Genomic DNA, 17,107 nt, shown 5'->3' on the forward strand with positions numbered 1-17,107 from the left:
GTGGTGCTCAACAAGATTCTTTCAATGTGCTGTGATGAGCTCTCACGACTGACCCTGTACTTGGTCTGTATGATGAGAAAGCACCTACAGAGCTACACACAGATGCCAGTGGGTATGGGATTGGTGCTGTTCTGGTGCATATTTCGGATGGAAAAGAGAAGATTATAGCCTATGGTTCTAGGACACTTACAAAAGCTGAAAGAATTTACTCAACTACAGAAAGAGAATGTCTTTCTGTGATCTGGGCCATGTGCAAATTTCGACAGTATCTCTACGGAAGGCCATTCACTGTTGTTACAGACCATCATTCACTTTGTTGATTGACAGGTCTTAAGGATCCAACAGGACGATGCGCCAGGTGGGCACTACATCTTCAAGAGTATGACATTTCCGTAGTGTTCAAAAGTGGAAGAAAACACCAAGATGTCGACTGCCTCTCAAGAAAGCCTGTGCAAGACCATCAAGACTTTGATGAAGATAGTGACTGTCTTGCTGCACTCCAGGATCTCTCTGCTGAGCAGAAGAAGGACGCCAAGATATCTCTAATTATGCTTGCATTAAATCGGTCAGAGGATGTGAAAGGGCAATTTAAGGTATTAATGGATTACTTTGCAAGGAAAATCTTTGATCAGTTTGGAAAGAGGTGGCTACAAGTGATTCCTAAACACATGCACTTAGATGTTCTACAGAAATTCCATGACACACCTGAGGCCAGACATTTAGCATTTATTAAGACATACAATAGGATCCACAAGAGATTTTTCTGGCCAGGTTTATCTAGGAGTGTCCATCACTATGTGTCGCACTATCGAGAGTACCAGAGGAGAAAGGCAGTTTCCTCAGAAACCACCTGGCTGACTCATACCAATTCCACCAGCCAAAACACCTTTCCAGCGTGTTGGGATTAGCCTCCTCAGACGATTTCCAATGTCTGCTAGTGGCAATAGATAGATTACTATTTACACTGATTGTCTGACACCCTATGCCATTACAAAAGCAGTGAAAAGAGCCGAAGCATTCCGGGTAGCCAAATTCATCGTAGAAGACATTGTATTAAAACATGTTGCCCCATGGCCATTAATTACGGATAAGGGAAAGTTTTTCAATCGAATCTTGTGACAGAGATAAACCGTTGGTGCAACATTACTCATCACATGACAACTGCCTACAATCTGCAAACTAACGGGCTTACTGAGCACCTTAATAAGACATTGGCCAACATGCTATCCATGTTCGTCAATGTTGAGCAGAGCAACTGGGATTTCATGACATTTGCCTACAACACCACCAAACAAGACACCACAGGATTTACGCCATCTTTCCTGGTGTACAGGCATGAGGCGACTACGATGATAGATATTTTGTTTCCGTTACATCCTGACTACGTGGACGACAATTACATTGGCCAGGTGTTAACCAGAGCTGAGGAAGCTCAGCAGTTAGCTCAACTCTGTACACTGCAGGCTCAAGAAAATGATCACTGAAGGTATGACGCGAGCCACTGCCCTGTTGTCTACCAGCCTGGTGACCTCATCTGGATCTTTATTGCTGTTCGGAAGGCTAGTCTCTCTGAGAAGCTCCACAGGCGCTACTTTGGACCTTATAAGATTGTAAGACAGTTGTCTGATGTTACTTATGAAGTTGAAGATTTTGACCCAAACACAAGACGATGAAAGATCAGGAGGAGGAGGAGATTAGTGTTTAACGTCCCGTCGACAACGAGGTCATTAGAGACGGAGCGCAAGCTCGGGTTAGGGAAGGATGGGGAAGGAAATCAGCCGTGCCCTTTCAAAGGAACCATCCTGGCATTTGCCTGAAGCGATTTAGGGAAATCACGGAAAACCTAAATCAGGATGGCTGGAGACGGGATTGAACCGTCGTCCTCCTGAATGAAAGATCAGAGATACAATCCACGTCCTTCGAATGAAGCCCTATAAGGATCCTGCAACCCAGGGTAAATTTGATGCTCCAGCAACAGGCAACAAGCAGAAAGGCAATGAAGAATGTAGCAGCAAGGGAAGTTCTAAGAAGATCACCGCCAGGGTGAACATCAGTCATCGAGAGTCGGAGTTTGCAGGACTGGTGACTTGTGCGCAGACTAGGATGACATAACACTGAGATGCTGTTCTTGTAAGGAGGGAGCAATGTTGCAAAAGAAGCCAACTAGCCCAGTCACTGTAGTCTAGTGGTTATGATAGTTGATTGTTACATGGAGGGTTGTGAGTTCGAAACTAACCTGAACTGAAAAATTTTAATTTCTGTATTTGGTTTGAGTACCTTCTAGAAGTATCCACAAATGGTGAAGCAGTGTACTGGAATGTTCTGTAGCTGTATATATATAGTATGTGTTCTGGTTGCACTCTTGTATGTGCAAGTGCTGAATAAACCTTGGTTAAGTGATGTTAGTGTTCGTCGTTCATATACTTACACCTTCCATCTTTTGTTTTGTAAACTCTGTTGCTTTGCAAACACTTTGGAATAATGTGAGTACCACAGAATATAAGTAGTGGTGTGCATGTGATTTAGAAGAATGGGATACAATAAAAAGACATTCATGGCAACAGGCAATCTTCAACAGTTATTTTGTCATCACAAACCTACGAAATCAAAATTTTCAGCTGCAAGAAAGTACTCCTAGAGAAGACTTTGAGCCATTGGCAACAACAACGAGATAATCAAGATAAGTAAAAAGTTCTTCTTTTTTAATCTTACTCCTCTTGTAATTTTCAAAAATTTCTGCAAAGAATGTGAACTTTAATGGTGATGTGCGGGAGGGTAAGATTACAAGTGGTGGCATCAGCTGTGATTTGTTGACTGATAACAAAGTTTTGTTGCAGAAGAAGAAAGAACAACAATTTGTGTGATTATAGTTATAAAATTCCAATCACCTTAAGAAAGAAGACCAGAGAGGTGCCCAACAAAGTCCTATCATCAGTGAGGAGAATTTCATATGATATCTACAGTGACAGACCAGATGAATAGAAAGAGGACTTCACAACTACGATAAAATTAATTTTTCTTGGTTGACTCATGTGACTGCTAGCAAAATGAAAGAGATGAAGGTGGTGATGAAGTGAAAGTTGTAGGACCCGGCCAAGACATGTTTAAACCAAGTGGAAGTGTAGAAAGCAAAGAAACAGTCAAAACCGATATTATGCAGTTGACTTTTTTCAAAACTGAGTGCACTTAATGCTCAGTTAACAGAAATAAAAGCAGAACAGTCTGAAAACAATGATAAAATGGACAGGGTACAGTACTAAATAGACCAACTAAATAATCACATTTTGGAACTAAAAAATGGGTTGTCAGATGGATTAAAAAGTGTGAATGAAAAAGTTAATGTATTAGAAAATAAATTTATTGTTTTGGAAAATGAGTTAGTTGCACAAGCTATGCAACAGGAGAAGAATGTTAATGACATCAGAGTTCAACAGAAGGTTGTACAGGAAAAAATGTAACAGAACTTCAGTAGTTTAGATCAAAAATTGTAAATGCTGAAAACAGTATGCTAAATAATGTAAATGTTCTAGATCGAAAAATTTCACTGTTTTCATACAGTGGTATTGCCTGGTCCAACACTCCAATCAAAAGTTTTCCATCAGATAATTTATATCCAGTGGATCTTCTACTCCACTGTAGAGATAGTTCTGTGTCAGGCATGAGTGATGATCAAAAAATTAAATTTGTTAAAAGAAGTCGTGAACACAGAGCTCTGTCATTGGTAAACGTAAATTTAAGTCAGTGGGAAATATATCAAAGTTTCGAGAAAAGTTTTTTTCAATAAATTTTGGTCAGAAACCGAACAAAGGGAAATTAAAGGAGAATTTCTGAATGGCCCAAATTATAGGAATAGGGATGGTACACCGAAAGAATTTTGTAAGAATCAACTTAAGAGATTAGCACACCTTGACAGGCCATTTGATGAAAGGACCCAGCCAGGAATTGAACCTGGGCTCTTAAGATTGACATTCTCTCGTGCTGACCACTCAGCTAAAGTGGGCGGACAATAATGGGGATAACCATGGGCAGTATAATAGGCGAAACAATCATAGAGGCAACTATTCTGGAAACAATGGCCCACCTCAATGAGGGTCCATAGTTTTGGGCCAAGGAAACACAACAAGTACAGGACCCCAAACTTACACTCACAATTAGACAATAATAACAGTATTAATAATGTAGCACAGATATCTGAAGTTGAACAGAGGGAGCATCAGATTTCTCATTTATGTTTTGATCAAACATTTTGGCATACTATGTTTAATTACAATGTTGTAGATAATAATCACAAACCAGAATGTGAGAGTAATGAGAATTTTGATGTAATATGTACTAATTATTTCTTCTCTTAGCCAGAAAACAGTGTTATTGATAATTGTGAAACAGGTAATAACTGTATTGGATCTGAATTAGGTGGTATATTTGGTGTAGATGTGAATGAGAGCTGTGGAATGACTGTGGTTGGGAAGTCTAAACTGGTAGCTTGTTTCGAATGAATGTAGGTGAGGTATGTGACCTTGATAGTGATGAGACGTGTGTTGTTAATGATGTTATTGATGATAATGATGATGATGATGATGATGATGAATATCAGGCTTTTGTGGAGGTTAAGAATAATGAAGTTTCTGAGTTATATGCAAATACACGTAAGGTAAGTGATATTTGTGATGATGAAAGTGAGAGTCATGGAAGACCAGTCCAGTCAAAGAAGTTTTTTCATTTATATCATGCAGAGTAATGATCCAAACAGTAAAGGTGAGTTGACTGTAGACCTGGAGAATGAGGGTGAACATTTTTTGAAATTTATTTGGGACTATGTTGATGATAACATAGATAAAGTTGCATTCTGGAATAAGTTAGCTGTGGTTAGTCGAAATTTGTATCCAAATAGGTGGAATGAAGTAAAAGAAGATCTAAGTAGGAAATGTAATTTTGACAGTAATATATTTTGTGCTCCTTCTGTAATAAGTGATGTTGGTTGTGCTATGGAACCCATTCAGTGTGTTCAATCCTTACCTGACAACAAGTGTAACCATAGTAATGCTGTGATACAAGTAAAGTTGTTAAAACCTTGCAAAACCAGTGTAGATGTAGCATTTGATGAAATTGAAAGTGATCTTTTACATGAAGTGTCTAATAGCAGAGATGATAATTCAGATTTTGGATATCCTTACATTACGATTAAAATTGATCAGTGGGAAGGGAACTGTTTCATTGATACAGGTAGCCCGATTTGTGATATAGCTGAACAATTTAGAGACAAAATCCAGTATAGTAAGAATTTTGTGGAAACGTCCGTTGCACGTGTAAAGATAAGAGGAGCAACTGGTAAGCAAAGCAAATATGTGAAATGTCAAGTACTCTTAATGTTTAGTATAGAGTTCAAGACATATGAACATGAATGCATAATGACACCTCGTCTAGAAGAAAATGTTCACTACGTCTGTAGATTTTTAAGACAATATAACTGTATTTTGTTTGGCATGAATGTAGTATGTAAGATCATGTAGTTTTAAAGTTCTGTTTTATCTAGTGACTGATGGAGATGATGAGAGAACAGGGGGGATTGGAGAAAGCAGAGACATGATGGTAAAGGTAGATTTTCTAAGTTTGAAGTAGGAGATCTTGTGTTGGTGAAAGCCAAAGAGAAATCTAAAGTGTTAATAGACATGGTCAATAAGTATCTAATTTTTGTTTGTTTGTTCTTTTCCGATTGTTATGAACTTAGTATGTAAGATCATGCAGTTTCTAGAGTTCTGTTTTATCCATTGACTGAGTTAAAACTATCTGTAGATTAATAAGACTATACAACTGTGTTTTGTTTGTCTGGAATTTAGTGTGTAAGATGTTACAAATTTTTAAGTTCTGTCTTATCTGTTCACTGAGTTAAAATCTATACAGTTATGTTTTGTAATAGATTTGTACCTTAAAATTTGATACATATATGCCATGAGACTAAATGAGTAGAGCTTTTTACAGTTTTTAAATGGGAAAATATTCATAACGTGCACGGCAAAGATTAGGAAAAGTATCTGAGTATATCTGTGTGCATTATCCTCTCAATCCATCTTTTTTAATGCATTTAACTCTGATTATTAATGTTTCATATGTGAACACTTTTAATCTCAACTGACATAAATCCCATATAACTGACTATGTAAAATGAAGATGGAGAGCATATTTCATGTGATGTGAAGGAGGTATTGAACAGCATATTTAGTACACAAAACAATGTTTTAGGATTTGATATGAATGCTACACAGGAAGTTACCTATCCATTGGAGCGTGTGATGATAACTCTACGGAGGGAGATTAAGGATGTGGGTAGATCCACTCCCCACACTGCCGTATGGCTGTACCCTGCTGGACCAGTCATCTTGCAAGAGATTGTGAGTGCTGGGTAATGTACTTGAGCATCTGTCGACTGGAATGTGTGTTGTGTCTGATATTTGTGAATCGTTAACCAAGACTGCTAAAGACAGTGTTATTCAGCATAAATGCATGTTTTCTTTTATTGGGGGAGTGACTCTCCAATCATTATGCAAGTTTAAATTAGTATGAATTTTTTTTATCAATTGTAAGTGAATTTTATAAGTCTTTGTGTATGCAGGTTAGTGTGGAAAACACTAGCTAGTATGGACAATATAATAAGATGTATACGTGTTTGCTTTCATGCTCTGACTTTGGTTGACAAGCGACTGGATTGTATCATTATTCACAGCTATCTATGACTACGTTTACCTGAATTTTTCCTGAATATTGTTTCTAATTGGATCTTGAGTTGTGGACAGACTCACACTTAGCTCTGTTTTGGGTAGCCCTGGTCATCACAACTGTGTGTGTGTGTGTGTGTGTGTGTGTGTGTACTCAAGGAGAGTGTACAACAATTCATTGAAGCTAGATACTTTCACAATTACTCATTTCATATAATTGAAGTCATTGGTATGATTATGAACTCAATTCATTTTGCTGTGTCGAAACTTTTTTGCTGGTTTGTACCCAGTGTGGTCTGGATTCATGGGTCGATCCCAAATCATAAACTTCGGCCCTAATATTTTTCCATTATTTTGTTCTTTCATGAGTCAACATATCTGTTAATACCATTGTTTATATGGCTGATTGATTCCTACTCATGATCGAGTATCTTCTGATCTGTACTCATCACTGTGAGTTTTTTGAGTCGGCTCACTTGTCATACACTTAGGCTCTGAAATTTTTTCTCTTCTCTTTTTAAGATTTTGAGAGTTTTATTGTTTAGCTCTTAACTCAAAATTTATAGCTTCTAGTAATTTACATTGTCTCCATATTTATTTCTATAGTTTATTGGTGTAATGTTGTGGTTTTGATCTTGTGTTAGTTGTCTTGTGACAGTATGCTCCACAGATCTGAATGCCATATCCTGATATATGTGCAGATTATTATTTTTATAGTAGATATTTTTCTTATGTTTTCTGTAATATGCTATGATAAGATACTTCTATACATCCATCTGCTATCCTGGGCATCATTTTCTACACCATTTGGAAAACCTTATAGTCTGTCACAAAACATTGCTAACATGCTGTTTCCAAATTTTGTGACGGGGATATTGTGATGAATCATCCTCCTCTAACATAACCTTTTTTTTTTTTATAGAGAATTCATATGATTTTGTATACGATGCGTTATATTTCAGACTAAAATTTATAAAAAAGAAATTAATATGTTACAAGCGATGTGTACTAACAGTTAAAATTACACTTCTTTTAAAAATATTTGAAATTACAAAATTTGTGGCATACTTAAAATTCATACTATTAACTGCACCATCTAACACTAAATATTAAATTCGTTTCTGGATTAATTACTGAAATAATGATGTATTTTATTGATGGTTCATCTTTTGTTTTGTAAACTCTGTTGCTTTGTAAATGCTTTGGAATAATGTGAGTACCGTAGAATGTAAATAGTGGAGGGCATGCCTCTGATGGAAATGCACTTATTTTGCTAAACTTGTCAACAACAATGTAATTATTAGCTTTCTGAATGTGGAAATTGTAAAGTCAGTGTGATTTAGAAGAATGGGATAAAATAAAAAGTTATTCATAGCGACAGGCAACTCTTCAACAGTTATTTGTCATCATGAACCTAAGAAATCGAAATTTTCAGCTGCATGAAAGTAATCCTAGACAAGACTTTGAGCCGTTGACAAAAAAACTTCTATTATATTAGCTAAATCACTGTTTAATTAAACAATAATGAAATAAACTTCACTGTATCAATCCGTTGCCACATACAAGTGTTACTGTGCAGAATGACCCATTCAGAGCATTAAACAGCGAGTTACATCAAATCTCAGGCAAATGTTTTATTTGACTACTAACTACCTTATAGACAACTGCCTTATTGCAGGCTTGTGCTATTAGTTTGAAATCTGGGACATTTTCTTACTACTAACTCTATAGTAATGTTGCCCACTTGGGCATAAGAACACAGCTTTTCACTGTGTTAGCTGAAGCAATAATGAAGGAACAGATACAGCCTCAAAATTGTAAAACAACAATGGAATGGTACAAGACAATGTTACTTGTGGTTCACGCATTATATATGTAAGCATGCCCGCTTGAGGGTTAATAGGAGAGGTTGGTTATTAGACTAAAAGAATCAACAAATTATTAAAATTAAATATGATTATAATGAGATACTTGAAACCTCAGTTGCTATGTATACTATTTCTTGGTTCTGAATGCATGCTGTGTTGTTGTGGGTAAAGTATGTAGATTATACTGAGAGCACATTTCTATTATAGGTAATATACTGAAGTTCAGGCAGGCTCGGTTCTGGGGGAAGGGGGGGAAAACTGGGGTATCTGCCCTGAGTGGCAATTTCAGGAGGCACCAAACTCATATTCTTGAAGAAAAAGCCTTGTTTCACAAAGTGTCTAACATTCAGCACTCATTGGTCTATCAACTATTCGTATGATTTCAGAACACATCCCAGTTGGTTTTTGAACATCTTTGAACAAGAATCATATGTTGATTTTTGAATGCATGTATAATGTATGTGATGTCTCTGCTAGGGGAATCCCCACTGCATCCAGCAGTAAAAAAACTGAAACTTCTTGTCAGATTAAAACTGTATGCTGGACTGAGACTTGAACTCAGGACCTTTGCCTTTTGCAGGCAAGTGCTTTACCAACTGAGCTACCCAAGCACAACTCATACCCCATCCTCACAGTCTTAATTCTGCCAGTACCTCGTCTTCTACCTTCCAAACTTCACAGAAGCTCTCCTGCAAACCTTGCAGAACTAGGCTGTGAGGACAGGGCGTGAGTCGTGCTTGGGTAGCTCATGTGGTAGAGCACTTGCCCGTGAAAGGCAAAGGTCCCGAGTGCAGAGTGAAAATCTCATTCTCAATTAAAAAAACTTTTTCGCAGACAAAAGGGAACGAGGCTGTATGACCTGATCCGAATAAACCTGAATAAGTGAATGTTAGTCACTGTTTGTTTATGTGGTTGACTGGGTTCGCGAATTATTGGTGTTGCTATAATTATTAGTGAAATCCACAGGTCGGACTACCAGACTGGAAATAAATGACTACAGGAATAAATGGGAGAAAGATTAATGTTATCTTCTTGGTGTATCCAAGAAAATGAAATTTTGACAAGAAAATTTTTTTTCTAGTACACTACACTCTTAAGGGCCAATTGTACAGTCCCCAGTCAGCTGCTGCTTTAGTTGTATTCTCAGAACAGCATGAAAAATACATTATAAAAACATGTAATAACAACTAACCAGAGAATAAAAGTGGGGTAACTGAACAAGTGATTCTGGCTGGGTTAATGAAGTTAAGCAAAGAATAAGTTTTGACAGTGGCAGGAACAGTTACAGAATTAGTGGTTGTTTGTTACAGCAAGGAAGGAGAAGAAATGGGGACACTACACAAATTATGTGGGAGAGTATGACAATTTCAAATTTATATAAAAATTACATAATATTACTTTTTGATCTCATTCTTGAGAAACTGGAGCATATGAATGAAATCTGAAACTGTTTCCTAACATAAAAACAACTGTTTGTGCCAAAACAGTTACATGAAGCAAGCTGGGATATTTTTACATCCGCTCTTGTTTTGCCATGTGCTCCTTAAAATTCATTTTTTTTTCTCAACTAATTGCCATTAACATATGCAAGTCTAATTTGCATTTCCATAAAAGAGAAAGGTTGGGCCTCAGTTTTAAAGAATATAACACCAGATACAATTTTATGCTCAATTTTATGTATGTAATTAATTTTCTAATTTATTTTGATTATGCGTAGTTAGTATCCTTAGTTATAGGGTGAAATCAGTAATTGTTTCGTAAATTAAATTCTATTGTTGACTTATAAACAAATATTAATTCTGTACTAATTATAAACATTTGGAGATTCTAAAGAATCTGTTTGTCTCTATTCGAAAACATGTTAGCAAAGCCAGCCCGTATTTAATTCCAAAGTAATTAACAGTTTTGTCAAAAGTACTATTTGTGTAACGATCTTTGTTAATTTCATGATTTAAACAAATAATTTGGCCTAACTCTTGTAGTAGAAGAAACTGTTAAAAATAACCAATTTTTTGATGTATTTGGTTAATTTAATAAGTTAAGTTTTAATTGCAATTTTTGTAAATTAAACATCAAACAAAGCGTAGTTTCATTGCCTATTATTGTGATGATATATAAGGGACTGATTTTTGATCCTGAGACAGTCCGTCCATGGCCAATTTTCAGATGAGGAACCTGTATTAGTTAGATCAACAACAATGCATCCACTGTGAAATAAGTGTTACACCAACAGGCCATGTGTTAAAACAATGGCAGTGTCTGTTTCAATGTATTTGAAAGACTGTGAACTGTGTGGTTAGGTTTTTACTGCTCGTAGATGTTTAATGGTACCCTATGGTAGGAGTATCTGGATGTTTGCCTGCAACCTAGTAATGAGGCTTATCAAAAGTTAAACAATAGTGCACTGGCCTTATAACTGTGTAATATTGGGGGGTTGTGAACAGTGAAAGAAAAGAACTGTGAAACACAACTGTGCACCTGTCAGCTACATTATTTACAGTAGTCAGTGTCTAAATTACAAACCCAATTTTTCAGCCAGTGTAGCAATGCAGTACATCGGTACCGAGGACAATCAACAAAGAAATAAAGCAGGTTGGTTCCACACAGTCTCACTTATTTGACATATGTTAAAATTGATGAAATATTAGAAAGACCTATTTCATTTTATCTAGGAGACAGTGACAAAGTAGACATAATGAAATTGAGAAACCATACCAGTCTTGGATACTATTTGTATCAACAAATTTTTCAGTATTAGACAATGACAATTTGGTTTTTCATGCAGCAAAATGTTTGACAAATTTTTATGAGGTAATAGATTCTTTTGCAGAAAGGAAATCATGCCATGTAAACATGTAGAAAATTATACCGAAAAAAAGCTGGGACCTAAGTATTGAAGGAATGTGTACTGTCTTGCTTATCTTTCGATTTTACTGGTTTTATGTTTCCTATATTTAATTTTATGCCACACAAAAGAGAAATTTATTAACTAATAGACAATAGAGAGTTCTTATTGTGCCAGACAAAAATAATCCCACCCACTGTTAATTATGAGTTTTTTAAGAGGGGTAGGATGTCAAATCAGCCAACTGGGAGCAGGAAAGGCACCAAACAACATTTTAATTTCCACTGTCCCGAATTGATGGCTTCCATTACAAAATATATGCGTTTGAATTCCACAGAGTGAAGTACACTGACATGTGATAGAAGAATGCTGTACAAAGAGGTGTGGCACAGCACTTTGGCACACTTAAGACAAAAAAACAAGTGTTACATTTACTTGTACAAGACCAAATAACATGTCTCCCATTTCCTCGAACATATGTGTTTTATATATCAAACTCTTCGGAAAGATGTGTGCTACAAAACGAACATATTACTAAAAAATTGATTTTTTTAAACATTTTTTATGTCCGTTCTCAAATGCTTGAGGGGGGAGGGGGGCACCACTATCAATTTTTTGCCCCAGTTGAGAAATATCATAGATCCATGGCTGTGTTCAGGGTTGTGTGGAGTTATAAGGAAGCTATGGAGAAGTATTTTTGAGGTTTATGATATACTGATTAAGCTTATTGGAGATGTTAAGATAAGGTATTTCGATGTATTCTGTGACATTCATGATGGTTATGATGATGTTAGGATGATGATGTGTTGGGGTCTTACAAGTGTTATGATCTGTAATTTATTTTAGTCTTACTTGTGTTGGTACACTGTATATGGTTTAGGAGAGCAACTAAGGTGAGGTTATGGTACCAGTTGAGATAAAGGTTTGGTCTGTGATTATGTTCATGAACATTTGAGATGCTTGGAGTGCATCTGACATATTTTATGGTTTGTGAATTTCTGTTGATAACTTTATTTTGATGACACAGTACTGAAATGAGAGAAATTACTTGGATGATTCATGAGAAATATTGAACATAACACTGCAACTGACTATAAGTAATTAAAACCAAAGGATAAAGTTTAGAAACTGTCTTACTTATTAAATGCATACCTGAAAATAAATAAAAAGATGGATTGTCACTGTCAGAAAAATATTAAGAATAATTCGTGCTTGCGCGTAATTAATATGAAAAGATGAACCTGGATGTTGCATATTGTACCTCTAATTATACAGTGAGATTATTCAAGATTTTGTTTTCACAGAAAATTAGGAATATCTTTCACTTTTTTCAATATTGCCTTGTACAGTATGCTTGTGGTGATGATCGTCCACTAGAACATTATCATTCATCTTTGATGTTATGTTCTTTGACTCTGCTCTGTCTTTGTCGGTGCAGCATTATAGGATGCTCACTTGTACTGTGCTTCTACATTTCATTAAAGTTTTTGACAACAAATAGGTTGTTGGCTGATTTCCATCCTCTGCCACGTCATCATTAGTACTGGAATTACCACATGTTCCTTATGTATACACTAGACAATACAGTTAGTTACTTTTAATTTGAAATTGTTGTGAACATTTGACTACCTAAAAACTATTTTCATTCCCATCAAACTTGAATATTTTTTTTTTACTATCTTATAAAAGCCCCAAGTCTTATTTTTCAGAATTCTTGGGAGAAAAAAGTGAAACAGATGTCTAGATGTAAAGTGAAAAGAGGGGAGAAAGAGGGTTACCCCAGGTCATATTTTGTACTATTTTTGAAAGAACTGCCTTGTTCATTTGTCAGCTGTCTGGAAGTCTCAAATCATCATGGAGAGGTAATGATGTGAGAAGTAGGACGAATATATATATACAATGAGAAAGTCACAGGATAGCGATATGCACATACACAGATGGTGGTAGTACCATGTACAAAACATGAATGGGCAGTGCATTGGCAGAATTGTCATTTGTACTCAGGTGCTTCATCTGAAAAGGTGTCTGACATGATTACAATCATATGATGGGAAGTAACAGACTTTGAATGTGGAATGGTAGTTGGAGGTAGATGCAGAGGACATTTCCTTTTGTAAATCATTATGGAATTCAATATCCCAAGCTCCACAGTGTCAAGAGTGTGCTGAGAATACCAACTTTCAGATATTGCTTCTCACTGGGGACAAAGCAGTGTCCAACTGCCTTTACTTAAAGGCCAAGAGCAGTTGTAGCGAAGCAAGGGGCACCCAAATTTGTTAAGAAGTCAGTAAATCACTCAACAGACAGTATTTTTCAGTACAGGTATTTCATTAATTCCAAGCAAGTATTGATTCATGACATCATCGTCCAGACACATGCTGACTGTAATCTGAATCCGTTTTAGCAAACTAATAGTTTCTCTCAGGCGATAAATTTTATTGATTATGAAATACAAGTTCTTGAATTTCATTCAGAATCAGAAATGTTTGATTAGTAATTGCATGCCATAATTTATCTGTTTAATATAAAGGTGTTTTGATTTTTGTATGAATAAATAAAAGTGTGAATTCATGTGTGGCTTTTACTCTGGGCGAGTTATCATTTGGAGTGCAAAAGTGCATGTGTACAGTTTGTTGAACTGTGCAGCGAATTTTATTTTTTACAATTTTGACTCAGATTGACACAAATCCAGTTCCAGTTAGACTTTGCGTGGAATCGCATTATTACAAAGGAGTCGTTTGGCCCATTAGGGAAGACTGAAGCTTGTGCACTCAATTTAAAATGCATTACACACCATAATCAGGCTGTCCTGTGAATCACATGCAGTATTTGCCAATGCGCATGGACTTAATGCACTAAGTTGGAAGATAATTTTGAGACAAGTACTGATTTTCACAGGGATGAAACGAAAGTTTATTTAAAATGTCGAGGTTCGGTTTTAATTGAGACACATATCACCATGTTGATTACGTTGCCTACCAACACTTTAATGCGTCTTAATTAATTTATTTGCGACACAGTAAGTCCCAGTACACACACAAAATGTTACACGTGACCACCTGAGAGTATGAGAGTGTTTTTCTTTCCATAAATGCCAATAAACCGGCAGTTTCAAAAGTTAAATCACCAACTGTTGGGCACCTTCATTGTATCACTACGGAACTTATTATATCATGTCTCTTCATCAGGAGATCTCAAGAAGCCGAGACAAACAAGAGGAAACAAGAAGACAACTAAAAGTATACAGTGATGTTTGCATAGAGTTGTCGGTGCTAAGAGACAAACAACACTTCATGAAATAACCAATATGGGACATACATCAAATGTATTCATTAGAAGAGCACAGAGAAATCTGGTGTTTATGGGCTATGACGGCAGACAACCAATTCAAATGCCTTTGCTAACAACACGACATAGCATGCAGTGCCTTTCCTAGGCTTGTGATCCTATCGGTTGGACTCTAGATAACTGGAAAATCATGGCCTGGTCAGATGAGTCCCAGTTTCAGTTGGTAAGAGCTGATGCTAGGTTTCAAGTGAGGTGGAGAAACCATGAAGCCATGGACCCAAGTTGTCAACAAGGCACTGTGCGAGCTGGTGGGGGCTCCATAATGGTGTGGGCTGTGTTTACTTGGAATGGACTGGGTCCTCTGGTCCAATGGTACCAACCATTGAGTAGAAATGATTGTGTTCAGCTACTCAGAGACCATTTCCAGCCATTCATGGACTTCGTATTTCCAAACAACAATGGAATTTTTATGGATGACAATGTCACCAGGACGCAGTTACTCATGACTGGTTTGAAGAACATTCTAGACATCTCAAGCAAATTATCTGGCTACCCGGATTGGTCAACATGAATGCCATCAAACATTTATGGGACATAATCAAAAGGTCAGTTGATGCACAAAATCCTGCAACAGCAAAACTTTTGCAGTTATAGCAGCTGTAGAGCTAGTCTGGCTCGATATTTCTTAAGGGGAGTCTATACTATGTTGAGTTTCTGCACTACAATGGACAAAAGGAGGTGTGGCACCATATTAGGAGGTATCCCATGACTTCTGTCAACTGAGTGTATATATATCATAGATTTTTCACACGCCTCATATGTGCCTACTTCGCAATCTGGAAGTGGCTTATCACATTACATGTTTAGTAATTAGCATTTTTTCTGTGCTTGTTTATTTTTATATATTAATTGTTCCTACATAAAATGAATATTTTAAAAATAAGTGTAAATGTGGAACTTTGCAGAACTGTACGTCAGAGTACATTAGTCTGGTGGGGTGGGGCAGGGGGAGGGGAGAGGGGTAAAATTAGAAAATTTTCTTGAAACCCAATTTACCATAAACATCAGAAATTATTCTTAGCAATTTGCCTATGAGAAAAAGATGCTGATTTGATGGTTCTGGCAAGTAGAAAAAAATTAATTTCGTTAATTATCCCATTGTCTTACATTTTGCTCTCTGATTGTACTTAGATGTAGGGATTTCTGTAATTCATACCCATTTTACACATTCTGTTACACTCAGAAACTCTTATTCATTTTTCCAGTGACATGTCATTCTTCAAAACTAATACAGTGATAAAAATATTTACGAAATTTGTATCTGGGATAATTGAAAGGATGTGACTAATGAAAAGATCAAATGCAGGGAATCTGAACCGTTGTATGTATTTCAGATGCAGAAAAAGGACCTAGGGCAAGGAAACAGACATCAGTACAGTAAATAGATGTGGACTAAGATGAATGAGTACAACAGAACGTTTTTTTTTTCTTTAAATATTTGTGAATCGTTTGAAATATGAACTGTTATTTGCATGAATATGAGCAAAAGGAGTAGAGCAGAAAGAACTTTTTAAAAAGAATTTTGTAGTTATTTATCTCATTTGTATTTTTTATGCAGATGTAAGTGTGCAAAAAGGCGGGAATTTAAGGAGATGGGACCTGGATAAACTGAAAGAACCAGAGGTTGTAGAGAGTTTCAGGGAGAGCATAAGGGAACAATTGACAGGAATGGGGGAAAGAAATACAGTAGAAGAAGAACGGGTAGCTCTGAGGGATGAAGTAGTGAAGGCAGCAGAGGATCAAGTAGGTAAAAAGATGAGGGCTAATAGAAATCCTTGGGTAACAGAAGAAATATTGAATTTAATTGATGAAAGGAGAAAATATAAAAATGCAGTAAATGAAGCAGGCAAAAAGGAATACAAACGTCTCAAAAATGATATCGACAGGAAGTGCAAAATGGCTAAGCAGGGATGGCTAGAGGACAAATGTAAGGATGTAGAGGCTTGTCTCACTAGGGGTAAGATAGATACTGCCTACAGGAAAATTAAAGAGACCTTTGGAGAGAAGAGAACCACTTGTATGAATATCAAGAGCTCAGATGGCAACCCAGTTCTAAGCAAAGAAGGGAAGGCAGAAAGGTGGAAGGAGTATATAGAGGGTTTATACAAGGGTGATGTATTTGAGGACAATATTATGGAAATGGAAGAGGATGTAGATGAAGATGAAATGGGAGATAAGATACTGCGTGAAGAGTTTGACAGAGCACTGAAAGACCTGAGGCGAAACAAGGCCCTGGGAGTAGACAACATTCCATTAGAACTACTGATGGCCTTGGGAGAGCCAGTCATGACAAAACTCTACCATCTGGTGAGCAAGATGTATGAGACAGGCGA

This window comes from Schistocerca serialis, chromosome 6 (genome assembly GCF_023864345.2).
Source record: "Schistocerca serialis cubense isolate TAMUIC-IGC-003099 chromosome 6, iqSchSeri2.2, whole genome shotgun sequence".
Classification (NCBI taxonomy): Eukaryota; Metazoa; Arthropoda; class Insecta; order Orthoptera; family Acrididae; genus Schistocerca; species Schistocerca serialis.